General features: G+C 43.8%; 1 protein-coding gene across 1 annotated transcript in view; it reads left to right on the forward strand.

Annotated features, from left to right (window-relative positions):
* The first annotated feature begins 271 nt into the window (after positions 1-271).
* Znf366 (zinc finger protein 366) overlaps positions 272-27,326 on the forward strand; it is a 59,972-nt gene continuing 32,917 nt past the window's right edge. The window contains exon 1 of the mRNA XM_036207384.1: positions 272-447. The gene's annotated coding sequence lies outside the window, so the exon portion shown is untranslated. The remainder of the gene's footprint in view (positions 448-27,326) is intronic.

Here is a 27,326-nt window from a genome sequence, read left to right on the forward strand (position 1 = left end):
GTTTGTTTGGACAGGACAGGGCCACTCAGGAGCTCTCCTCTCAGTAAAGCTCCCAGAGCAGAGAGCATATCTGAGGAATTCTTTTCTGTAAAGATTTTCTTCCTTTCTTCTCTGCACCCCCCCTCCTCCAACATTTTTGTTTAAGAGAAAATGAGATGTCTATCTTCTGTTTCCTTATTTTTTTTCAGGAAAGCGAAGGGTTGTTGACTTCCTCCCTCTCCCCTCCCTTCCTTCCTTCTTCCCGAAGGTACTCATCTGAGAAAAAGAGAACGAAGTATTGTTCCTGTTCTCTGTCTTAAGTCATTTGAAACACTGGCCCTGCGAGTTCCCTAAGTTCCCCTGCAATCTGTACACAAGAGAAAGAGGGAGAGAGAGAGAGGGAAAGGCAGAGACAGCCAGAGACCAGGTAAAGCGGTGGGGCTGCAGCCACTCAGCCCTCAGGAGCTGGTAAGTGACCACAGAATCCTTTCTACCTTCATTTCAATGTCCTTGCGATGGAGGCTGACCCGGCATCTTCCACAGAAACCACTGGGCTGCTCTTTAATCAAAAGGTGTGACTGATGGATGGCCCAGAATGTAAACTCATGCCTCTTTGCAGAAGAGAATATGAATGCTTGGCAAAGCTGAGCCTGGCAGAACTGGAAATAGAATTGTATCGGGGCTGTGTTAAATCGGAATGTTTTGGCACGGACAACTTGGTTGGGTTAACCAGGAGCCACTGGGACATGTGGTGTGCCCTGCTGGTGGAATCGCTGCTCCCCCTGTGCTGCATCCTGGGAGCCCTCTCAGGGTGTCTGTTGGGAACTGCTATTTGCTAGGGGTTTTGTTGAATTGTCTGATGTGAGGCGCCCTTCTGCTTTTTTATTTCTCTCCATTCTGTATTCCACCTTCCCAAAGAGAACTGCTCATGTGTGACTGTTGCTCTGCCACTGAAGTGGGAGAAAAAGAAGGGGAACGTCGCTCTGAAATGGTGCTGCATGTGAGGGGGCTGATGGGAGGGGTCCCACATGTGGGTGAAATGTAAATGTACTGTCCACCGTCAATGGGGGGGGGTGTCATGTGCTACCCAAAATAAGGTGAAGATTCCTGGGCATGTAGCTTTAGTTTTGAAAATCGGCGTGTGACTGGAGCGGGAGGATTTAGATTGATTGCTCGTGTCAGGAAGAATGAAACACTAAGCCATGGATGCAATTGAAAAACAGTCACTCGGAGCCTGCTTTTTTAAGTGCCAAATAGAACACAGCAAGGTAGCTGGGCGTATACACACAGTGCCACCAGCGTTTAAACATCTCACTGTCTCCCACTGCATTTGTTAGAGAGGATAATGTTACCAAGAACTTATTATGGCACACCATGAGGGAGCCAGGATCATGTTGTCAAAAACAGGTCACCAAGGTCAGGCCAAGACTGGGGCATGCATGGCTGCGGCTACTGATAATTTAATCCATTGAGGCGCTGGATGGGTAGAAGGCGATGACCATGTGCACTTCTCAAACTACTCGTTTCTATGGTATGTATGGGTTGAAATCCTCAGGTTGTAAAGAGTGTAATAGAGGCAGCTAGCCATTTTAAGATTAATTTGGCCAGTTATGTTTTAACCATGACAAGTACTCAATCTTTATTTGAAACTGAGCCATCATCTTAATGAAGATGAGAAAATCTGATAGAACTGGATAGTTAATATAGGGTTTGTTCCATTAACAGGCTTATTTTCCTTTGTTTTGAAAAAAAAAAAAATGCTTCTCCTAGAATTCCCATAAAACAAGCTACATGAAAGAGGTGTGATTAGCAGTTGCCTACTTAAGGATGCAAATGAGTGTGTAACAGCAGTGCCCAGCTCTCCCCCCTCCTGCCCTAGCCTGTCCTCACACACCTCAGGGCAGCAGCCTCCAAGGCTGATCATCTTGGGTGTCTTGTATTAGTTCTCAGCAATTGTGACCCCAGAAGAAAAGCAGGGCTGCGCGGGGTGACTTCTTTTGGTTTCATTTCTCATGAAATTATTAATGTTGTGTCCAATTAAAATACTAGCACAGGACTTTGCTTATTGAGAACAAGCCTCAGATGTGATGTGATGGGAGACAAATGGCTTCAGGGTCACTCTGTTTAAAGACAAGTCAGGTAAAAGTGGGGAGACCATGTTTACCATGTCCCTTCATGGTGGCCAAGGCTAAGGAGCCAGAGTGGTGAAGTCATTGCCAGGATAGCTGCTGGATACTGTGGGGGTGGGCGGAAGTTCAGGAAAAAATCCTTCAGGGACATTAATTAGCCTAGGTCACTGCTGCTCAATTTATCTCTTATCCAACTCCAAAGAGCCAGTTGGCATTTGTGGAAATTTCCAGAGTGACTCTTCTTTAGGGACATCGTAGGCTCCTTTTTGATATCATTAGGGAAATTCCAGTTTGGAATGATATAAGACTTCATCAGTTGATTTCTGCCAAAACGGTACCAATAACTAAATTACCAATGGCCAATCTCATTTGGGGGTGTTAGGGGCTGAACTTAGGATGTGTGCTAGGCACTTGTTCTTCCGCTGGTCCCTGCCCCACCTTCAGTTAAATATAGTTTAGATCTCTCGTCATGGTATGTGTCCCCCAGGGCTATGTGTGCATGGGTGAGCCCAAGGAGAGCAAGCAGAGTGTGAAAAATACAGGCTGTAGCGATACAAATTGAGCTTGAATTTCAAATTTGTTGCCTGCTGATTGTGGGGTTCAGACCTGGTCTTTAAGTCTGTGTCCCTAATTGTAAAACTGCATTAATACAATATATTCTGAAGATTAAGTGGAATTACGGATAAGAGGCAGTCAGCACAATGCTCGGAAGGTCATAGGCATCAATCACTGTCAGCTGGGATTTTTTTTTTTTCAGAGCTGTATATTAGTACTTAGGTGGCCTGTGTTTTGACAAATTGAGAGAATAGACTAAAATTCCCATTGTTTGGGTAATTATTCTTGCTCGATAATATACCAATGATTTAGCAGAAGAAATTATTCCTTATAATTTTCAAGTTGGGCACACACCAAGTACACATATCCTGAACCTTGAATTCACCTGAAACAAAGGCTGGTATTGTAGGATAGGCTCATGTCTATCCTTGGGTTTTGTTGTTGTTGTTTTGTTTTGTTTGTTTGTTTTTCTTTCTTTTGAGACAAGGTTTCCTATGTAGTCTTGGCTATCCTGGCACTCACTCTGTAGACCAGGCTGGCCCCAAACTCTTAAAGATCGTCCTGCCCCAGCTTCCCCAGTGCATAACAGCCACATTCCAGCCTTCCCTGCTGGGAAAGGCTTCTTCGGGACCAAACTTCTCCACTTAGATGCACGTGGGAAGGGAATCGAATGATGCTGCAGACATCTGTGCCTCCTTTCACCCACTTCCCCATGTCCAAGCTTTTCACTGTGGGTGACCTTTACCCTGGCTGTGGAGGAGTACAGACATTCATTCTGAAGATGGCGGTGACTGTGCCATGGCTTAGAAGGAAAAACAGGGGAAGAGACTCAGAGCTCCCTCTCCCTAAGCATTCCAGCAGCAAGTCCTCATGCTCAGACTCCCCAGTAGGAAGGTCCCGGCCAGCACTGGGTGTGTGTGTTGGGTGGGGGAGGAGGCATGCATGAACCAACTATTTTTTTCTCCCTTGTTCTAAACTTCATAACCAGCATGTCTATTAGCTCATCAAGCAAAAATGATGCTTTTATTTAGCTCCCAAACTTCCTTCCACTTTCCGAAAAGAAAACATGGAACGCCAAAAACAGCCCAGACTCTACCCCACAAGCCCAAGCCCTTGAGATTGATTCTCTAGGATAAAGGCTCTGATACAATGCAGACTGGTACCCATACCAATGTGCTAAAGGTGCCTTTCAATGTGGTGTGGTGTTGGAGGAAAAAAAAAAAAGATTAGGAGCCAGAACACCTATGTTCTGATACAACTTTGGCCACTCCTGAATGATCCCTTGGATACCTGAAAGATGCAGATTGTTTTCACTTGTATGGACCTCTGTTTAGAGATGACGGGGCTGGACAAAGTCAGTGATGGGAGTCAGTGAGAAGACCCACACAAGAGGGACTTGCTTCTGTCAATTGCTGTATGCCCAGGACTAGAACAGCAGCACATAACATATAACAGACACATAATAAATATTTGTTGATTAGATGAATTATGAAAATGGGCTGTCCAGTAAAATGTGCTGTCTTTATACAATGCCAAATGAAGCAATTAATTAATTAAGGCTTTCGAGGTTGGGGAGGTCAAGCTTTGGGCAAAGGGAGGGTCTAGCTAATCCCACACTGCCAGTTTGGCAATTCCACACTGGTGTTGACTGGAGCTCTATGGGCGTGTTCTATTGGTATGGATGGGGCTGCTACACATGTATTCCAGGGTCCTGCTGGCAGGCAACCCACATACTTGTTCATGGGAGATAAACATTTATCAGAGAGATACACTGGAAGACTATTGGTTGTATTTTATTTTCCATTTGTTTTCTGGGCAGATGATGGGTTAGCAAATTGTTTTTGGCCAGGGAGTGGGAATGATTATTTGTTTTCCTTCGACTGAAGGTCGATCTACAAGCCAGGACTCGGCTTTGAGAGAATGAATGCAGCACTCTTGAGTTTACTGTAGGCAAGGCTGTGCATGCAAATGAAAGGGTGTCCTGGCTGGTGAGAGACAGAACACTGTGGGGTGAGTTCAGGGAGGGAAATGGGAAGCCCTGTTGGGTGTATCTCACTTAATTAAAAACTGTGAAGATAGGCAAAAACTGGTTCTCACCAGTCTTACATTCATTTGGCAAATTTCGTGGGGAAAGTATGAATGTCTAATAGCAAGCTGAGATTGGGGGTGATGTTCATTACCTTTCAGAACCCCGTCCAGGGTTTCTACTGTTGTAGTAGAGCCTGAGAAAGCTCTGCCTGCCCGTGTTGATGAAGCCTGTCTCCTTAGAACCAGGGCCACACAAAGGCTGTTCTGGTCCAGTCCCCTATTTCCTTCTATAGATTGTGGCCCCATGTTGACCTCAGTCTCTGTATCTGTGGATACCAAGTCAGGGCATGATGATGTAACCGGAGATCATGTTTGGGGTAGAGCCCATACCAGGTTTGGGGCCCTCCCCAAGCTTCACATGCACCAGAGCCTCCTGAGGTAGGTAGCAGGTGTTTTACTCTCCCATCTTTGACCTGCAGATGTGCAGAGAAGCCAGAGAAAGTGCTGTGCTTCCCCAAACTGAGCTTGCTGTGTTCAGCTTCCTCACTAAGAAAGGAAGAGCATCTGTAGCTGATACACCTTTAAAACTGGCACACCCCTTCAGGCAGGACCCTACAAATGTGGCCAGAGGGTCCTCAACAAGACATCACCTAAAAGCCTGTTAGGAGTGTGGAGCCTCGGGCTCCACCCCAAACCTGCTGGATGAGACTCAGTCTTTCAGCCATTGAACCCCAAATCACAGTTCCACACAATTCTGCTACCTGTTCTAATCCAAGCAGCACCAATAGGTGTTAGGCCTGCTGGACACAGGGTGAGGCAGGCCCCTGTTTCAAGGCATTACAAAACCATCTGAACTGTGACTCTGATTAAGACAATGGTAGTGGCATTACCAGACTAGTCTCTGATCCGCTCAGCTCAGGGCAACATTTGACTTGTATATGGTGGTATCGCCCAGCAAACAAATTCTGTCCCAAAGATCCCATTCCTGCAGGGTATTGCGTTTCTGGTGTATTTTAGGTGCCAAAAATCAAAGGCAGCCAGGGCAGATCCCTGGTTCTAGAAGATAGCAGGAATCTGGCGTCCAGAAGCAAAGCAATACTTTGAAAAGGAGCTCTGCCTTTTCAGCAATCTGAGAACCAATTAAACAATACGCTGATTTAATTTCCAGCACAGAAAAAGCCATCTAAAATGAGAGAGAGAGAGAGAGAGAGAGAGAGAGAGAGAGAGAGAGAGAGAGAGAGAGAGAGAGAGAGAGAGAACTCTCTTTCAGCTTCTTCTGTAGAAAGCTCCACAATATCCCCCGGTCAGCCCAGTGTCTCCAGGATCCTGTGTCCAGCATCGGAGCCAAAGTGGAGATGCCAGGACACACACTTCACGCCCCTCATCTAGAAACGTCTGCGGAAAGAATCTTTAGAGTTTCCTTTCTGCCGGGGACTCACCGTTCCCTCTCAGAACAGAAATCAAGAAGGGGCTATTGTTGGAGGGGTGGGGAAAGGAAACAGCGGAAGGAGCGAGGGAGAGCACCGGAAGAGCCGGTGCTTGCTGCAGCGGGGACCCGAGAGGGCCTGTGCCCGGAGGGACCCGGTGGCTTCTCCTCCCTCACTGCCCCGCTTCCATAGCAGTCCCGGGAGCAGAGGAACTTCGGGCTTCAGCGGTCTCGTGGGGCAGCTCTTGCAGCAGGGCCGGCCACTGTGTTTCTTGCTGACTGGTCTTCTAGTTCTGGCATCCTCCTGTAACCTCCCCGAAGTTCTGGGGGCAGGGCACAGAGCAGGATCTTCAAGTATTAAGATAAAAAAAAAAAAAAAAAAAAAAACGTGTATCCTGACCCATTTGAATACTCTGGGGCTCTGTGCTTAAACTGTTGAGATGGGGGTTCCTGAAATACTGGAGGTGGATGTTGTGGGTTCAGAAGCATGCATGAAGGGCTAGCTTCATCGGTAGGTTTTACAAGACCGGTCTACTGTGTGTATCATCTTTTCAGCCCTCTAGAGAAGCTGGGATTGCGTATGCCTGTGGTCATCTCCTCCCATGTGGCCCATAGCCCTCATATACACCGGCTGTTTCCTACTCAATCTCTGGTGTGTAGTCATCCAGGCAGAGAACTTCAGAAAAAGACAATTCTCGTGTCCTGGCTGCAGCTCAGGCCCCACATCTGAGCACAGAGGTTGAAGTCTAGGTTTTAGTACACAAGACCCTGCCCAACACTGCATTATTTGGAAGAAGGTGACCCCACTTCACGTGTCTTCAAAACCTTTCCCTCCCACAGGGCAGTATGGTATGACTACCCTCTGGCTCTCCTGAGAGGAATATGTCTCACGACTTTAGTACATTCCTTTGGGAAGGATGATTCATGCAGAGCTAATCCCATTTCACTGCCTGGATGTAAAGTGCTAAGTGCAATTGTTCTTCAATTGCTTTGGATGTCTTGGGAGGGAGAACTGGTTTACTTGATAAGATGCTGCCACTTACTGGGCATGCCAGAGAGTCATACACATGTCTGTGTGAACACTGAGCCATTTCAAAATCACTGGCCTTCATAGAAGACTAAGAGACCAAAGATTAACGTAAGTTACTTATCTAACTGGAGAACATCATATCTGAGAAGGTGGACCGATTCTTAGTGTTCTGTATATCCAAGCCGATATCCTTCATGTTTTCCTTAGCACTTGAATTTCATCGGCATGAGGCACTGGGGAGAAGGTGACGGACGAGCCAAGGGCTCCTAGAAACAATTCGTAAAGTGTTTCATCTGCTTACTGAGTGCAGTTGAAGAAGGGGTAGGAGTCATGAGAATTAGGCCCTTATTTTGGGGAAATAAACTAACAGCATGCTGTGTTCCTTATGTTAAAATAAACTGCAAATAGACTAGGGACATCAAATGTTAAAAATGAAAACATTCGATGACTCTAAAATTACATTAACATGATGTCTTTTAAAGAAAATGAAAGAATGGGGATGGGGGTGGGAAGATGGTTTGGGGGTTAAGGGTTTTGCTGCTCTTGCAGAGGCCCCAAGCCTGGTTCTAGCCACGTCAGGGAGGTGGGGGGGGGAATCTGAGACCTCCTTCTGCTCTGTGTGGTCACTGTGCTCATATGCACACACCCCCACCACACACATACATAATTTACATTTTTTTCTAAGAATGGTATGGTGACAAACACCTTTAATCCCAGCTCTTGAGAGGCAGAGGCAGAGAGATCTCTGTGAGTTCAAGGCCAGCCTGGTCTACATAAGGAGTTTCAGAAAACCAGAGCCACATAGTGAGACCCTGTATCAAAACATATCTCTTATCCTTAAATGAAAGAATACATATTTTTTTAAAAAGAGAAAGTTTTTTTTCTTTTTTATTTATTATATTTGTGTTTTAATTTTACATATCAGCCATGGGTTCCCCTGTCCTCCCCCCTCCCGCCCTCACCCCCACCTCCTCTCTGGCCCCTCCCCTCCATTCCTATCTCCTCCAGGGTCAAGACTCCCCTGGGGATTCAATTCAACCTGGTGGATTCAGTACAGGAAGATCCAGTCCCCTCCTACCAGGCTGAGCAGTGTCCCTGTGTAAGCCCAAGGTTCCAAACAGCCAGCTCATGCACTAAGGACAGGTCCGGGTCCCATTGCCTGGGTACCTCCCAAACAGTTCAAGCTATTCAATTGTCTCACTTATCCGGAGGGACTGATCCAGTTGGGGGCTCCACAGCTTTTGAATCCAAGATTAGGGAGGCTCCAGTTGACCCAGAAGAAACCTTAGCATATATTATACATTTTTTTTTTTTTGAGACAGGGTTTCTCTGTGTAGATTTGCACATTTCCTGGAACTCACTTGGTAGCCTAGGCTGGCCTCGAACTCACAGAGATCCGCCTGGCTCTGCCTCCCGAGAGCTGGGATTAAAGGCATGTGCCACCACCGCCCGGCTATATTATACATTTTATTGAAGTACAATAAAGGGTGTCTTCAGGCCCTGAAGGTAATGAACAAACAGAGTCAGGTGGGGTGAGGGCGTTTGCAGAGTGGATCACAGAATGCCCAATGGAAACAAACACGGGGAAATAGCACTAACCACACACTTCACGTAAAATGAAACACAGCTGACTTGTAAACATGTAAAAAAAAAAAAATGAACAATACTCATCCCACTTCATAATAGGAAAATACAAACTAAAACTCAGATGTCAGTTTCTACCCACTTGATAGACCCAGATAAACACATGGAGTGTCTAGACTCTGGTGTGACTTAAACATATCAGATTTCTAAAATAAAAAAATATTTGTAACCTTGGTTGCACAAAGATGACAAAGATGTTTTATCATCATCATCAACACATACATACACACACACACACACACACACACACACACACACACACACTGACACACACACACACAGACACAAAACAGCAAAAGGAAAAATGGATAAATGGGATTTATCAAAACTAAAAACATTGTTCTTCAAGAAAAAGATATCACTAGAAAAATAAAATGTCAAAAAGTAGGAGAAAATATTTTCAAAACATTTATCTGGTGAAGGCTTTATTTCTGGAATATATAAAGAACTATTTGAATTTCATAAGGATACACTAGCCCAACTAAAAATGGGGGACATTTTCTGAATGTATAAGTACAGAGGAAATATAAAACTGGAAAAGCCCTTGCTGCATTATGAGAATGCAGACTTGAATTCTGCAGGGATCCTTTGGGCACCTGGTTAAATGTTCCAACCCAAGAGGATGGAAAACACTGACAGGGATATGCAGACTGGACTCTCCCTGTGCACTGATGGTATGGATGTAAAGGGTTACCGATACTTTGGAAAACAGTATAGGTATATACTCACCATATAATTCAACTTTGCTTCTAAAACAATATGTTTATGTGAAAACTTGACATATTCCCAATAGAACTGTTTGTAATAATTCCAAGCTGAAAATAATTCAAAGGGCCATCAGTTGGTTAGTAGATAGACTCTGGCATGTTTATGCAACGGAATACTCTCAGGCATGGGAAGTGGCTTCTGATACATGCGTTACTGTGGGTGAATCTCCGTGTCAGAGGAGCCAGGCACAACATTATTGAAAGACACTGGCATACAAGAATTGCTGACAGCTTTTGTTTGCATGAAATTTCTAGAAACACAAAATGATGGAGACAGAAATTAGATTTGTGATTTTCTGGAGCTGGGGGTGGGATTATTGAAGGACTGTTATGAAGTGTGAAGGAACGTTTGAGGTTGATGAAATTATTCTAAAAGGATTTTAGTGATAGTTGGACTTTCTAAAATGCATCACACTGAATATTTAAAAACACTTAATTTTATATTTTGTAAATTATAACTCAGTAAAGTTGATTAAATAACAAGAGGGGGTAATATTATGGAAATCTGTATTTTCTCCTAAAGGAATACTATCCAACCTGTATGGTACAGGGGAAAGGCTCTGGTGCCTTGATGAGATAGAATGAATCATTTTTATAAGCAAATGGAAAACCAGAATCTAGTTTCAATTTGCATAGAATATCTCTAGAAAGATATGGTAGACTTGCTAATAGAATTTAACTTTGGGAAAGAGAGAGAGAAAGAAAGGAATCTTGAGCTCCAGGTCAGGCATGCCAGGCCCCTAACCCTAGGACCTTAGCCATGTGACAGAGCTGCTGTTCCTTCAGTCAAAAAATGAACAAGCTGGACCAGTAACGTCTAAGGATGCATCTGGTTTTAAGTTCTGTCGTTCTTTAAGAATGACCTCATGGTTCTCTTTTCGTCTTATTATTCCATCACCAACTTGTCATGAAATGCCACATCTAAGGGCGGGCAAAGCCTCCTCGTTTATTAGTTCCCATCCTCTTGGCAACACGTAAAATCTGGGTGAGCTGGCAGCCTAGGAAGCCAGCAGAGCGCGCGTGCGCACGCGCGGTAGCTAGACAGGATTCAGGAGTAGTCCCAACCGCACGCTAAGACTAGCTCTTAGAGATGAACCGCCCCCATCTTGCTTGCCCGCGCTCTACGCAGGCATTGTTATCTCTCCTATATCTTATGTATGGCAGGAACTGGAAGGCATGGCACTGTTTAGGTGCCAACTGAGAGGACCGATTCTTGGGATCACTTAGTGCAGTTAGGAACTCACACCTGAGTGCTATGTGGGAATCCTTTGATTAAGAAGTGGAACTGTCTTTTTTCATAAGACAGGTGCTTTCCTGAGGGTAGAGAAAAGAGAGGCCTCGAGTTCAGTTTGAGGCTTAGCCCTGTGAACTGGACCTCCTTAGGTGGATGGGTTGACTTTTTATTTTTGTGTGTTCCAACAACCCCATGGGAGAGGCTGCAATATGTTCTGCTGCCCTTTAGCTGATGTCACAGAGGGAAATGTCTTTTAGGAGTCTGTCCTTTGGCATCAATGCCAGCCTAGAACTGAGATAGATGTGGTTGGAAGTTATGAGACTGTGGCTTTGTGCAGTGGCTTGACACCATTAAGTTACCATGAGTTTCAGTTTGCAAGCTGAAGGTTTCTTAAATTCGATAGGCATGAAATGCTATCAAACATTAATAGCATTGTGTAACCTCTCCATAGCAGCCATCCATAAAATCTGAATATGTCTTCAGGTCAAAGGGAAGCAAGCCATCAAGCCAAAAATCTCCTATCACTTGATGAAGTATAAACCCCCTGTTTCAACTGCAGTTTTAGGCCAGAGAGGAAGCCATCTAAATACAGATGGCTCTCTGTGGATGCCTGTGACTTCAAGCATCTTGGCCTTCCTGGCAATGCACCCTGCCCCACACACATCTTACTGCAGAAGTATCTCTGATGCCTTTTAAGTGAGGTGAATGTCCCCTGTGTGCCTGTGAGGTTACAGTGAGCCCCTCTGGCACGCACTCTGTCCTATTCTTGACCTAGAATTTAGAGAACACATTTAGTACTTTGCTCTATGAACCCATCTTTCAAGGGTGTTTGTCGTTCTTAACCACATGAAAACTAGACAGGCCAGAGACCGTACGGTAAACCATTTTTGTACTGTCCCAGACAGAAGCCCTCCGAACTCATCATGGTTTTACACTAATTCTGTGAGAGGCTTAAAACAACATCTCATGGGGCTGGAGAGGTGACTCAGAGGTTAAGAGCATTGGTTGTTCTTCCAGAGGTCCTGAGTTCAATTCCCAGCACCCACATGATGGCTCACAACCATCTATAATGAGATCCAGTGCCCTCTTCTGGCATGCAGGCAAAACACTGTATACATAATAAATAATTAAATCTTTAAAAAAATAGTTTCTAGAAGGGTCCAAGACATTCAAAGTGTGGGAAGATATGAGAAGCTCAGATGGGTCAGGCAGTGGTAATGTATGCCTTTAATCCCAGAGCTTAGGAGGCAGAGGCAGGGGGATCTCTGATTTCAAGGTCAGCAGAGTAATCTACAGAAAACAGCCAGGGCTAGACTGGGAAACCCTGTCTCAAAGGAAAAACAAAAACAACATTTCATATCATCCCTAGAGATGGGGAAGCTGAGGCCCCAGGCACAACAAGGACCTGGGCAGAGGTCAGCATAAAGGATCTCAGAATGTTGAGTTTCCATAGAGTATATCCCGGGTCAGGCTCCTAGTGTCTGCAAGCCAGCTGGTTGGGAAGGGTAAGTAGCTGTAGTATTCAAACCTGGTTTTACCATGGCAATGAATTATCTAGAAATCAATGTAAAGATGTTACGGAATTCAAAGTAGCTTTTATTTATTTTGTGGGTTTTTTTTTTTTTTTTTCAGACTCATTCAGGATTTGTAAAATAGGTTTATTCTTCAAATTTGTAAAGTGTCCCCATGCTGAGAAGTCTGGGATCTACTCTTGGAACCAAACCTGGAGTTTACTAACACATTGTAGAGGGATCTTGGGGGAAGGATTCTGGTGACAGTGAGCTTTTCCACCTTTGTGTGTTTGATCAAAGTATTTGGAAGTATTCGTTATTTAATAATTCTTTCTTTTTTTCTATTTATTTATTTATTTATTGGCTTTTTTGAGTCAGGGTTTCTGTGTGTAGCTTTGACTGTCCTGGAACTCATTCTGTAGACCAGGCTGACCTCGAACTCACAGAGATCCGCCTGCCTCTGCCTCCCGAGTGCTGGGATTAAAGGCCTGTGCCACCACCACTAGCTAGTCTTCGTTATTATTGCCGTATTTCTTCTTTTATCAACAATCTCCAAAGTCATAGTTCCTTCTTTTGTTGTCCATATGACCTTGGGCAACCTTCCAGCCTACCCATATTTTAGTTCCTTCACTGAGAAGAGTGAAGAGAAGAACCTTACTGCCTTGGATGCTGTGACAGTCATCTGAACAAGCACATGTGATGTCTTCAACGAGGACAACACTGCTTTTGACACACTATTGAGGCCAAATAGACATTCTGGCATGGAGTTAACGAGAGAAAACGTGAAGGAGGAAGCAGGGCCGCTGGAGATGGGCAGTTCCTCACCCACATTCCCTTGGTCCCAGCCAGGCAGTGAAGACAACCTTCATGCAGATGCTCCATTTGTGGAGCGTGGGCTTGGGGGAGCTCAGGCTAGAGGATGGGAATGTTCCTGGATCTTCAGGCTCAGGCGCCTTTCCAGGTTCATATCCCTATTGTGTTGATGCATCAAAACCCACATGTAAGGGGCCAGCAGCTTGAGCTTGGGCCTAGAGCTTGTGTGAGGCACACTTTTCTCTCCATCACCAATGGCTGTGAAAGGAGACAAACCTATGAGCCCCTCTGCACCAGAGGACAGGAGCCAAGTGGTGCTGTATTGCCACAAACCAAAATGCTGAGGGACATGGTTATCCGAGGGCCAAGGGGAAGTGTGAGTGAACTTTCACCGCACACTCAATATTTAGCCAGCTGATAATTTCGCTTCCAGATCATCTCACGGAGGGATATTTAACTTTAGTATTATCAGCAACCTTCTGGCTTAACAGAAACAGTTGGCTTGGGGGTTAGAGTGTTTGGGGGGGGGCTGTTAAATTATCAATTAAATCTATTTAACTGATACATAAAAATTGCACGTATTACTGGGGTGTCACATGAGTTGAGGTTTTTGAATATAAGAGAAAAGAACCTAATGGTAGAGTTTAAAATGGACCACTTTATCCTGAGTTTGGTACAGGCTGACATTGTTTTTAAAAACAGAATTCTGAGGCAAGTCAGACAACCAGTTTCTGAGAATCAGTCATTTTTCTGAGGATAATTATTCTTATCATGGCAGCTACTGTTCCTTGGGCACCCCGTGTGTGGGGGGGGGGCAGGGGGGTTATGTTGATGCTATGGACCTTAAAATAAACAAGATTAAATTCAAGCCTTCCAGAAAATTAGCAGCAATATGGAAAGGAATTCAGACGAATGCTTTCACCAGCCCTGTCTCTGCCCAGTGCCATCCATATTTTCTAAGTATCATCTCTTCCAATATTTAAACATAAGGCACCAAGTGTCCAAGCTTCTAACAGGATTCCATAACCTACAGGTGGCCTCATCCATGTCCATAGGCTGTGGCTTTCTGTCTCCTTACCAGCAAATTGCACTCCTGTGTGCCTGCTCTCTGATTTTCCTGTCCATCACGGCTGACCCAGAACATGTCCCACCTCTTGTCATCCACGATGGCTTTAGCCAGCAAAGAGAAGAAGCAGGCATCTTGGGCCCATTTTCAAGGTGAGCACAACCACCGTGGCTGTCTTTTAGAAAGCCCAGGTGAAGAGCACTGGGCTGGGCAAGCAAGAAGATTGGAATGAAAATTATAGATTTTTTTTTTTTTTTTAATCTCCAGCCCTAACCTTGTCTCCAGTCTCTTTCCGTCACTTGTGTAGCCCTGAGACTATTCCCCTCACCAGTATGTCAGAAGATCAAATGTTAGCATTAACATTGATCCATACTCCCTTGCTTGATAGCCTTTCTCTTTTATACTTTATAATATTGTAATAACCCAACAGGTATCGTTTTTTATACTCATTTTTTTTTTCTGCATGAAAGAAACAACTGAGGCTCAGAGATTAAGCAGCTTGTTATAACTGGTAAGACAGAGTTCAGACCTGAGGCCCCTGACTTCTAAGTGTATGCTCCTCCTTTATCAACCTTGGTGATATAGCATGCTTGAACTTACTTAGAACCCTGCCTGACTGCACAGATGCTCTGCGAACATTCCTTTCTCATCTTTCATCTTCTGTTATCTCCTCCCCAAGAATCACAACAACCTAAAGCCCAGGAAGAGAGTTTCCCACAGGCACGGCAGATCCCCAGGTGGGCAGTTGCTCTCCCACCTGAGCCTCTTCTGTGATCGGTAGCACAGCCTACAAGGTCCCTGCGACAGCTGCGGGGACGAGTAGCTGAGGGCCAAGGAAAGTCAGAGCACTCATTTTAAACAACCCCTCAGCTTCTCCTTTTCCCTTTCTCTACATCTTTCTACTCCATCCCACACCATGCCTTCAGAGCTCCATGGCACTCTACACTGGTCCTGCCGTCTTTGAACTCCAAGTTCATAGGTCAGTGCAAGATGCAGACAGCACTGAAGGTCATCTTAGGGTGGGCTTTTCCTTGGCTGGTTCTTCCTCCATGGAGTCCTTTATGACCTGCTGGAGGCTTTCTGTTACATCACTTCCAACAGCTCCCTCACCCTTGTTCTCAACTAAGAGCAATGTAGCACCCCCTGGAGGCATGTGGGAGTAAGAAGCGTGCTTTTGGTGGTCATAGTGACCAAGGCCTACTGTTGGTGGGTAACGGTTGGTGGTAGGCAGTGGTGTCAGATTTTTTCCATGTACACCCTATTATGGCATGATAGAAAACAAGTCCCCTGGAGAAGGTCAGGGCCATCACTGCCTTCTCAGCATTGACCCTCCATGCTGAACACGATGTTCCTTCACAGTTCTTTGGAACAACTCTTGAATAAGTGTCCTCCTATGTCACCTCCCTACATTTCCTCTTGTCTCTGAAGAGAGGCACTCTGCCGCTGAGCACATTCCTTTCATAAGTAGATGTGCTAGTCAGCTGTGGCATCCACATTCCATTCCTCTTTCCTCGCATCTCAAATTCATCACCAATTGAGGTCCGAAGCACCAGTGAGTGTCTTCTGAACTCATCACCTGGGATTACCCTTCTCAGTATAGATTAAGGACACCGCTTTGTAGAGTAATTTGGGGCAGGAGGTTTTCTTTCAAAAGTAGATTTAGGTGCTTTAAAAAGGTATCGAGTGGATTGTTTCATTGACTATCTTGATCAGTGAATAAGTCTGTGCCCCATGTGAGGTGCTCACTCCCTGATCTCAGCACAGTGCTACACAGCGAGCACCCTGTGATGCCTTCAGCTTCCGTTAATCTTAATCCTACCTTCTGAGTAACCCTGTGGTAAGACCCCTAGCTCCTTTTCCCTTGGCAAACTTCAGAGAGAAAATTCTCTTCCCAGGGTGGAAATGCACAACCCCTTTCTTTCCATTAAGTTTTTCTCATTTTGTTAAAGGGTTTTACGGAATACTTTAACAGGTCTTAGAGTTCATTTTCGTCCTTCCTAAACTGAAAACACACCAAAGAGTAGTCTAGCTTGTGGCTACTAGGCACAGGCAGGCAAGGCCCACATTTGCCAACAGAAGCAAGTACTAATATTTAGTTAGCCCTGGCCTTCTGCCATGCATAGAGACTACATTTGAATTCGTCTGCAGATCCAAAGTGTATTTGTCAGGAAAGAGAAAGGTATGATTCAATACAAAAAAGTCCTATTTCTTCACTGGGAAAGACAAAGGAAAACAAGGATTTATTTTTGCTTTGCTCTATATCCATTAAATGAATAAACTGTGGCTTTGACGCTGGTATCTTAACTTTGGGCCCTAGACCAATATAATAAGTGTCATTGAAAAGTTTCACGTGGCTACAGTAGGGACAAAGGAAATGATGTGGAATCGTAAAACCACTTCTCGAACATTCTAAAGAAATGGCCCATGACCCTTGTGCTTATATTGCATCAAGTGTCATGTTCGTGTCTACTTATAATGGGCATCAGGAAGTGTAGCCTGAACACCTGGGGGATGGGTATTTGGGGTAGTTGTGATTCTTGTTCACTGAAGCGCTGGAAAGTTAGTAAGTGGCAGAACTGATTGCCAAACTCCGATTTTGTGATGTTGTCTCCTGAGCCGTGGGTATCTATCTCCTGAGCTCTGAGCTCCTTCGAGGTGGGTGCCTTCCACAGAGCGCTGCATACATGGCACCTGGCCTGCCTCTATATGCTACTGTTGAGATAGTAACTCAGGTTCAAGGGCGTATGCATATGCCCTTGAGAATGTCTGGGCTGAAGCAAACTCAAAATCATTGCAGATCAGCCACTATTCAATTTTTTTCTCCCATTTTGAGTTCCCTTCAGGGGCTTCGACACATCTAGTGTGCTATGTAACAGAATCTTTATTTCTGAAAACATGGCAGGTTTTTCTCTCAAATCTCAGGTGTTGTTAGGTTTCTTTGCTTACTGCTTTTATTTGCTAAGACAGCCATGTTCTCCTCAGTTCAGCAAGGCTTCTGCCTGGTGGATCTTCAAGATCCAAAGGAAAGGTTCCAGAAGGCTTCAGTTACTTTCAGAACAAACAAACAAAAACAAACAAGCAATGATCTCCAGAGGGAAACCCCTGCTCTGAGGAACAGTGAAAGGAGACCAGCTCTTAGAGAATCATTCCTAATGTCTCATCCCCTGGGGCACAGTGCCATCAATTATGTCACAGTTATGTTAGGAAGTGCTCAGTGAAGTCAGTCCACCTCTGACTTTTCTAGTCCAAGCTTCCCCAACAGAAGTGAAAAACTTGAGAAATACTGAGTTGTCTGTAACTGGCAAATTAGACTTCAAACTGTGTCTCCCATGTCCTGTTCTGTACTTACACTCAAAATGAAAATGTTTTAAGTTAATCATCACTACAGAAGATGGTACTCTATGGTTCCCACCATCCCTTCCACAGCATCCCAGCATGTAATGACAATATACTCATCATCTGAAATTGGGGCTCTGGGGAAGGCAAGGGTTGGGGCCAGGTTTGTGATATATGAGTGTACCCCTTAGCAGCTACAGCACCTTAGAAAGCAGGAAAGAATAAAGCAGAGGAGGATGTGAGGAAGAGTAGAAGGAACAGCAGGAGGAAGAGGACCAGGAGGAGGAGGGGGAGGAGCAGGAGGAGCAGGAGGAGCAGGAGGAGGACTATGAAATGACATCAGGAGACAAAGAGGACTCAATACAGACAAGGAGAGCCCCCACATATGGCCGACAAAAGTATATGGCAATAGCTTCCAACCAATTTACTGATTAATGCAGTTACTAGAACACTACATTTTTTTTTTATTAATTATATTTTTTGTGCATTAAAAAAGACAAAGTACTTTGTTAGGAGCAAAACAAGCTGTGGGTTGAGGCAAATGGTTTAACCTTGCTGGTGTCCAACCCATAACTCAGGGGCTGCCCGACCTAATGAAGCATGAAAGCACAAAAGTCTCTCAAGGTGACGAGTGCAATTTCAGTCTCATGTATTATTAAATAAAAATGTCTACTTAGGAAGGAAACTCTCCAGTCACATTCCATCGCCCTAAGAAGTCATCAACACTTAGAAGAGTCAGTTGTTCAAGTTCCAGGGCAGAGGATCTAATTGTTGATCACTAAAAATGGAAAAAATATAAGAACAAAGACACAAGGCGGGTTGTAACAATTGACATGCTCCATTAAGGCATTGGCTGCATTCGGAGACAGGTTCCTGAGCCGAAGAAGGCTTCATTTACTGGAATGGAAAAACCTAGGGCCAGGAAATTGCTCAGAGGCCTCCTGTCTTCCTGTGAACAGTGAGATGCACTGTGTGTTGGCTGTTTGGATCAGAGTCTCGGTTTTAGAAATCTCTTGAGTGGTGTCCTTGGGAAAGAAGGGAGTTGTGTGGTGTGTTTGTGTGAAGTTGGAAGAGGAAGGGGAGCTGGAGAGGATATAGGGAGGAGTCCTTTATATTCTGTCTGGAATGAAATTAGCACAGTACTGTGCTGGGAGATTCCTAAGCCAATCTGAGTTTAGGAAGTTGCCAACTTCCTGATCCCCTGAAGATATAGGCCCAATATCTAGGCTAGGATGTTAAGCTCAAGATGAGACATGTCAGGAAATAGTTAATGTCCATGTGCTTATGGAGCCTACATTCTAGCAGAACATCAGTGAAAGATGAAATAGGATGCTGGAAGACATGACGTCAGGGTCCATAAGCTTTGCTATATACAGAGGATCTCAGGTGCTCTGACCAGAATTAGGCTAATGAATGATCTGTGGATAAATGCCCATGAAGGCTGTCTGTTCTCTCTCCACCTGAGGAATAAAGGAAGAAGGTACATTAGCTATGGGGTGGGGGAGGGGGAGTCTCTTCTTCCTTCCTACCATAAACAGCAGTGCCTCTTACATTTGAAATTGAACAGCTGTGGAATTCGTGGACATCGGTGTAAGACTATCTCAGTTTTCCATAAGGAAGGCTCTCATCACTGACTCTAGGCTAAAGACAGTTTTTCCTTCTTGGCTTGCATGTGGTTGGTCCTGACCGTTCTTTGCAGACTCTTTTATGACAGCTGGAAAGTGGGGAATTGTCTTTTTGTAAAAAAGTGACAGAACCCCCAAAAGACTTCTCATGTTCAACAACAACAGAACAACAGCACAAGATTTTGTTAAGGGAAATTTGAATACTGACTTGACACTTAAATGGTTAATGGTTTTGTTTTTGTTCTTATCAACAATACTGTTGATAAGACTAAAATAATCAGACTAAAATAATTACAAATAATCATCTTTCCACATCTTCAGGTTATGCCTCTACAGATCAACCTTGGATTGAAAAGAAAGTTTTCAAATTGTGTTTGTATTGGACATGTACAGACATTCCCCCCTTTATTTGTTTGTTTGTTTGTTTGTTTATTTATTTGGGAGACAGGGTTTCTCTGTGTAACTTTGCACCTTTTCTGGAACTCGCTTTGGATACCAGATTGGCCTGGAACTCACAGAGATCCGCCTGACTCTGCCCCCGAGTGCCGGGATTAAATGTGTGTGCCACCACCGCCCGGCCCCACCATCATTTCTTAAATAATACAACAGTTTACACTTATGATGAATTAGGAATAAGTAATCTAAAGATGATGTATATGGAAGGTTTGTGTAGGTTATATGCAAATTAATTAACTTATTAATTTTTATTTTGAGACAGGGTCTCACTATGTAGCCTTGGGTAGCCTGGAGCTCAGTTTGTAGACCAGGCTGGCCTTGAACTCATAGAGATCTACTTGCCTCGAAGGTGCTGGGGTTAAAGACACGGGCCACCATTCCCGACTTACTATGACATTTTATACAAGGGAATTTTGATAACTGAAGCAGTCTTGACACCAATCTCCTATGGATGCCTAGGAGCAGCTGTATTTTTTAGTGAACTAACATGACATTATGGATCTGTTTCCCAATTATATATTTAATTGGAAAGCAGAGTGGGTAGGTAGGCGTGAAAGAAAATTGGTCATGGAATGAAACTGGATAGAAGACCAAGTATTCATTATATTACTCTCTCTACTTTCATAGGTTGAATTTTCCCATGATAAAAATTATTTTAAAACAATCAGACTCTTGGGGCTTTTTAAGGCTCTATTACTTGTCAGACTTCAAATATTCTCCTTCAATGTTGTGTATACCTCATGTTACAGAAAAAAAAAAAAGCCAATGAGGCTCCAAGAATGCACAAACCTTACTGAAGGCCATGAAATGAAGCCCCAGGCACAGGACTCCAATCATAGTTTAAATATCTTGCTAATTTTATTGATAATTTGACTTTATCTTCATTGTCCTTCCCCTCGATGCTGCTTTAGATCAATATCTAAAGTGTGTGTTGGGGGAACCATGTTCCCATGATTCAAGGAGAGCCAGTTACCACCAGAGCCACACAGGTGCCCAAGAAACCATAGCACTGACTTGGACAAAGCACATTGCACTCAGGAGGGCGCTGGCACCTGGGTGGTACTAGCCCATTTCTTCCTCCTTGTATTGTGGAGGCAGCATGCTATAGAGATGGGTTGAATCTACTGAGCGGGGGATCTCAGAAGGATGTGAGCTCAGAGTCTCCGAGGACCAGCTTTTGGGTCTAGATGGGGTGTGTACAGAAGTCTCTGACCCTAGTTGCCTGCACATTGCCTGAGTGACAGGCATAAGACTGTTGTTGAGTTTAGTGAAAGAACTCAGCCCTCCTTTTGGTCTTGCTTTCTCAAATGCCATGGTGGGGGAGGAGGAGACTGGCCTTTGCCTCCAAGTTATGACCCAAGACCTGTTAAAGAGATGTACCGGTTAATTAGGAACAGAGAGCAGTGTGGCCAGGCAGACACCTCAGGCAACATGGCTGGCAAGCCTGGATTTTCTGTGATCAGCACACTCCTATGTCTCAGCTCTCACCAAGAACGAAGCAGCAGATCCTCGTTTTTTTGTGAAGGAGTCCAGTTGCTGGCATCTTTAGAGGAGTGTCTACACAGGAAGGGAACAGGACTCAGTCTGAATGTTTTCCTTTTGCATTTCAGCCAAAGGAGTATTGAGTTTAGGGTATCAACATATGGCACAAGTGTTAATGTTAAGGATAATTTGGCATAATCAGCACATTGAACTGTGCATTACTTTCTACACACGGGACATTTGGCTCCAGTGGTAGCAACATGGTGCCAGATTTTCTTAAATGTCAGACATCTTCAGAAATGATTTCTCCAAATTTAAAACCAAACACACACACACACACACACACACACACACACACACACAATCTATGGATCTGCTACTGTGGTGCTTCTAAAGAAAAGGAATTTGGCCCCAGAGACAAAATGAGGCAGCTGCTGAGTAGAGTTCTTGGTGGATCACTGGTGGGGAGTCCAGCATCAGCAGAGTGTTGCTGGGACTTCTAAGCCACAGGTTCTAATCCCATTGTTAATTATTCAGATAAAGACCTGCAAGTCTGCACAGAACCAAGGTCCAGAACTTTGGGTTGGAAGGATTGTGGACAGTTTTGACACATCCCATGACCTACTGAAAGAACTCTTTGGTGCTACATAAATGGGATGATCAGGTGAGAATTAACCAGAAGCATGGACTTCCTCTGTGTCTCACAAACCCAACATGTGTCAGTCCTTGTGGTCAGCCATCTGACACTCAGGCACGTCGGCCCTGAAACTACACGTTCTTCCGAAATTTCCCTGGAACGGTTTGTTTCTACCAAGTTCACTCTGAGTTCAGATATGACCCTCTCCACTGTTGTGGGCTTATTATCCTCTGCTCTTGGGGGATCTTCCTGGGAAATCATCCACACCATGCTAAAATGTTCATCTTGAGAATGTGAAACCTCTATGACTCTGATTCCAGATTTCCAGTTTCTTTCTTGTTCCCGTCAATGAGGGAGAAGTCTCAGGCTTGCTGGGCAGGCTCTGCCACATAGACTCCTCCTGAACCACAGAGAAAAATCTAATCATGTACTTCCTGGTGGGTTTGTTCGTCAGTATGGGGAGGAGGGAATGGCAAATGCTACAGAACTTCACAAGGACCAAGCTAGAGGCATGGTCATCTAGACCAGTAGTTCTCAACCTTCCTAATGCTGTGACCCTTTAATACGGTTCCTCATGCTGTGGGGACCCCCAAGTATAAAACTGTCTCGTTGCTACTTCATAACTGTAATTTTGCTACTGTTATGGAGTGTAATATGACTATCTGATATATGGGATATCTGATATTTGATGCACAGGGGTCGAGACCCACAGGTGGAGAACCACTGCTCTAGTGTCCAGTATTGAATGAGCAGAGATTCTAAAAACTGAGTTCTAGAATATTAAAACTTTCCTATCTTCTTTATGCCATTGTCAGATGGAAACATCCACTAAATCTGAACAGGATGGTATCAGAATCCCTTTCCCATGCCCTGAGCAATCTTCTTCTCAGGAAGGTTTGTGAGGATCAAAAGTGATCATGGTCATGGTAGTTCTTGAAGATGTCGAGAAGGACCTCAGTGTTGCCATGGCACCATGACTTCAGTATCGGTTTGCATTTAGGAGCTTACTTGAGCTCATGTGGACGATGGAAATAACCGTAAAAGGTAAAAAGATACATCTAAAGAGATAAATGATATAAATATGAATTAGATTGATCTGGAAAACAATTTAGCACGGTGTGCCAGGACCCAGAAATTCAGACTTTTACTTCATAACTCTAGTTCTAAAGACTCTAATTGGAGGAAATAATACTCAAAAGAGATTTATGAATGAAGTTGTTTATTTTGCATATTTATTTGTATACCGCACAGAGATTTAGATTAAATAGTACTGTCAAAGGAAACACCCATGCATAGTAAAAAAAAAAAAAAAAAAAAAAAAAACTAACCAAAATATTAACATAGCTACTTTGGGATTATTGATTATTTTAATTTTCTTCTTCAGTATTAAATTTTACAGTGCTAATGGATTTATATTATTTAAAAGTCATTAAGAGCAAATTATGTAGGATTCTTTACCATAGCCAAGTGCTGGTGCCAACCTATTCTGGGGTTTAATGTGGCATGATCAATAGCTGGTGTATCTCAGCTGCATTCTGAATTTTGCTCTTTCCATCTTTCGGGGTGGACTTTATGTGACAACTCCCCTCCCCAGCAGCTTTCTAACACCCAAAGAGATGAGTCCTGTTGCTTCCTGGATGTCTGAACTGTGGCTCTCCCTTCTAGCTCCTACACACCTTTTCTTCCCATGAAGTTCACGTGCTAGTAATTAGCTCACAGCCCATTTCTTCCAGGGTAGAATGCTCCACAGGCCATTCACAGTAAAATTCAGTTTGCCCAGTCTTCCCTGGGAAGTTCTAAAGCGGGAACTTTCTACGTCCATACTGAATTTCACAATGGTAAATAGCTATTTACTCTGAAAATGTCACAAGTTCCAGACATTTAATAAAATATCAAAACCCAGAATTTAATATTTTATTATTAGCAAATAGCTCCAAATGTGTACCTCGACCACATGAAATGTTCCATAGAAAGGTCTTTGTTACTTACTCATTCTTCTAGATTAGTTGTCTTAGGTTGGGTTCTCTATTTCTTTAGTCAACAGAAATCAGTATAATAACTTGATAAGGGATGTCTAAAATGCACTGTTAAATGATGTTAGAAGCGTGGCCTTCTTTTCTTCCTATCTCTTTCTCTTTCTTTTTCTTTTCTTCCTTTCTTTCCTTTTCTTCCTTCTTTCTTTCCTTCTTTCCTCTCTCTCTTTCTCTCTTCCTTTCTCTCCTTTTCCTTCTCTCTCTCTCTCTCTCTCTCTCTCTCTCTCCCTTCCTTTTTTCCTTCCTTCCTTCCTTTCTTCCTTTTTTTGGATTCAGTTTGACTTGGATGTCGAATATTACTGTCCTTTAACTATGGGAATATTTTCTGGAAAAGATACTGTTTGTAGGTTTCATCACCATGCATATACCACAGAGTGTACTTATACAGGCCTGTATGGCTATAATGTCAACAGGCAATATAATCATTTAGATCTAATGGGAGGCCTTTCCCTGACCTAAACATCTGTATGTAGTGAGCTACTGAATTTGTCAGATGATGTAAACACTTTCTGTATGCTGTTATGAATTTTATGTGATTTGGGGCATATGTGATTTTTTCTTATGTATTCATACTATCCAATTTTCTAGTTCCTACTTCAGTGAAGGGCTTAAGCGGTTGTAAGTTTAAACCAAGGACCCTAATGTGTAGTTGGAATCTTAAAAGTTCTTATTAATAAAATCAAACCTGAGGCCAGTTATTGGGGTGAATGCTGGAAGATCAGAGACACAGAACAAGCCACAGCTTCCTCACCTTGCCAGTTCCTCAGCTGGTCTTGTTTCCTCAGACTGCAAGCTTCTGAGTCCCCATCCAGAATGGATCTCAGCTGAACTTCTGCTAGAACCCTAAAAGCTTAACCAGCCAAATGCTTCTAGTTTCTGGTCTTCACACCTTATATAATCTTTCTCTTTCTGCCCCCACTCCCTGGGATTAAAGGCATGTGTCCCCATGCTGTCTGTATCCTTGAACACACAGAGATCCACCTGGCTCTGCCTCCCAAGTGCTAGGATTAAAGGCATGCACCACCACCACCCAGCATCTGCTATGGCTTGCTCTGACCCATTTTCTAGCCACCATTTTTGGTTCTGTATCTAGAGGCTGTCTGTTCTCTGACCCCAGATGAATTTATTAGGGTGCACAATATTTTGGGGAACACAATAAATACCACCACACTAATGGTCTGTCTTTTAGTGATCAGAGAGTCTGCTGTGGATGAAGCTGATCCAGTATTCTATCATGGGTTTCTGTTGTCCAAACATCTGGGCAGGGAGTGGGTGTGGGAGAAGGGATTAGTGCTAAACTCATGTCAAGGAGGAAAAGCCCTCCGAAACAGAAAGAATGGAAGTGGGAAGTGGCCTCTGGGGATGAAGTGAAGGTGATGACTGTAAGGATTGTATGTGCTTACAAGAGTCAGGTATGTGACTAGTAGTTGAATGACTGTCCTATAACCTTTACCAAGCTCCTCAGACTTAAATAACCTGAATGATTCAGTGATGGTATTTTTTGGGGTGGATGGGTAAGTCCTTTATGGGGCAAGCAATGTTATGAGGAAGCTAAAGGCTGGCCTGGGTCCTATGGCCAATTCCCTGCAGATCCCCTACTTAACACGTGCACAAAGTTGTCCCCCCCCCCACACACACAAAAGATCTTTCACATGCCAGACTTAGGTTGTTCTAAGCAATCATGTAAAGGACATAGGGCACCTCAGGACTTCCTGTTCTTTGTAGAGAGTAAAAAGAAAAGACTTTCAACTTTAACTGAGATTCTGAGCTCACATGGTGGTGGTTGAGTTGATAGGCTGGGTGAGGTGTGCAGACCATTATAGAGAGCCTGTGTGACCTAAGTGAAGGTACACAGCAAGCCTGTGGTTCAACCACACACTCTGACCTCAGGCAGGTAGCTTCCCCTCTGTACTTTTATTTCTCTCCCACAGAATGGAATAACAGCATCTCTCTTACAGAATTCATGTGAAGGCCTCAGTTATGCAATATTTCACTTCCCTTGACTCTTGTATTTATTTATTCTGGTGTTGTGCAGTTTTGAATGCTGTCTGGAAACTTAGGGAGAATCAGTTGTGTAGAGACGGAATCTGGCCCCCAGTGGGTGCTGCATGAAATTCCCAAGATGCACTGGCAGATTTCCTCAGATAGGTCCTTGTGTGGTTTTATAACTCACACTTTGTGGCCTGATTCACTGAGAATAAGACGTATTTGAAAGAGCTCAGTTATTCACCCAGTAGACGCTATGTACCAAGCTTTGTGTCTGCTCACAAGAGTTCACATGCAGAAGTAAAAGATTCCCAGTGAAGTGAAAGACTCTAGAAGTGAGCATCCAAAGAGAACTTGTTGTCAAGATTAAAAGCAGAAAGAAGTCAGCAAGTTATAGCCCTAAGGACAAATCCAGCCCACTACCTGTTTTTTGTTTGTTTTTTTGTTTTTGTTTTTTTTAATAAAGTTTTATTAGAACACAGACACTCCATTTATTTACCTGATCACTTGGGCTGCTTTCTTTTCAATAGCAATGTTGGTCAGCTGTAACAAGAGATTGTGTGTCTCATAAAGCCAAAAATACTTACATCTGTCCTTTTAGAGCAAATATTTGCCAGTCTCTGGTGAAGACCTATTACTTCCGGGCTGTGTGACCTTACACAGATCATTTAAACTCACAGTACCTCAGATTCCTAATGTATAAAAAGGGATGGGTTGAGTGTGGCAACTCACACCTATAACCCAAGCACTTAAGAGGCAGAACTAGTTCAAGCCAGCCTTGGCGACTTGGTGAGTTGGAGGCCAAACTGAGTTACCTAGCAAGACATTGTCTCAGTAAATAAATAAATGAGTGACTAATAGCCAAAGGTATACTATTTAAACCAGACAGTTCACAAAAGAGACTTGCATGTGATAATCCTCAGCTATCACAATTATGAGTAGTGCCACTGACTGACAGCTAATCTTTTTGGGTAAAATACCCTGGGCAGGTTTTCCACTCCCCATAGATATCATTGCAGCTAGAATTGTCACCTTTCCCTGCCACCAGTGTGATTTCTTAAGATCAGCCATTTCAATGCTATCAGCTCAGCATACGGTCCCATTCCTCCACAGGCTGTGGAGACATTTGGGTGAGTGTCACTGACTATTTCCCAGGAGTCTGTGCATCCTATCTGGAGAAGAGGGATTGAGGAAGGCATTCTGTTAGAATTAAATGTCAGGACTACCAGCTGCTTCTTCCTCAAAATAGGAGCTAAATATTCCAAAAAGTGTGAACCATCAATCAAAGTATCAGAGAATATTTTGAATTTACTTGCTGTTGTTAGGGGGAAAAATTTAAAAATTTTTAGAGAAAAAAAATCAACCTCTTGACAAATGGCACTGAAAGCCATTAGGACGCTGAAAAACCCAGCAGCCCCCCTTCGACTCCTCTGCACAGTGGGAAACGCTTGCTCAGTGTAAAGAACATGCTTCATCCTGAAGCTCTGTCACATATGGGGGTGATTTCCAAGAGAGAAGTGAAAAGCAAACAAAACCCCGCAGCCCAACCTTTCAGAAGTATCACAGTCATGCACAGAGAGGGCTTCTTC

This window comes from Onychomys torridus, chromosome 15, assembly GCF_903995425.1.
Source record: "Onychomys torridus chromosome 15, mOncTor1.1, whole genome shotgun sequence".
NCBI lineage: Eukaryota > Metazoa > Chordata > Mammalia > Rodentia > Cricetidae > Onychomys > Onychomys torridus.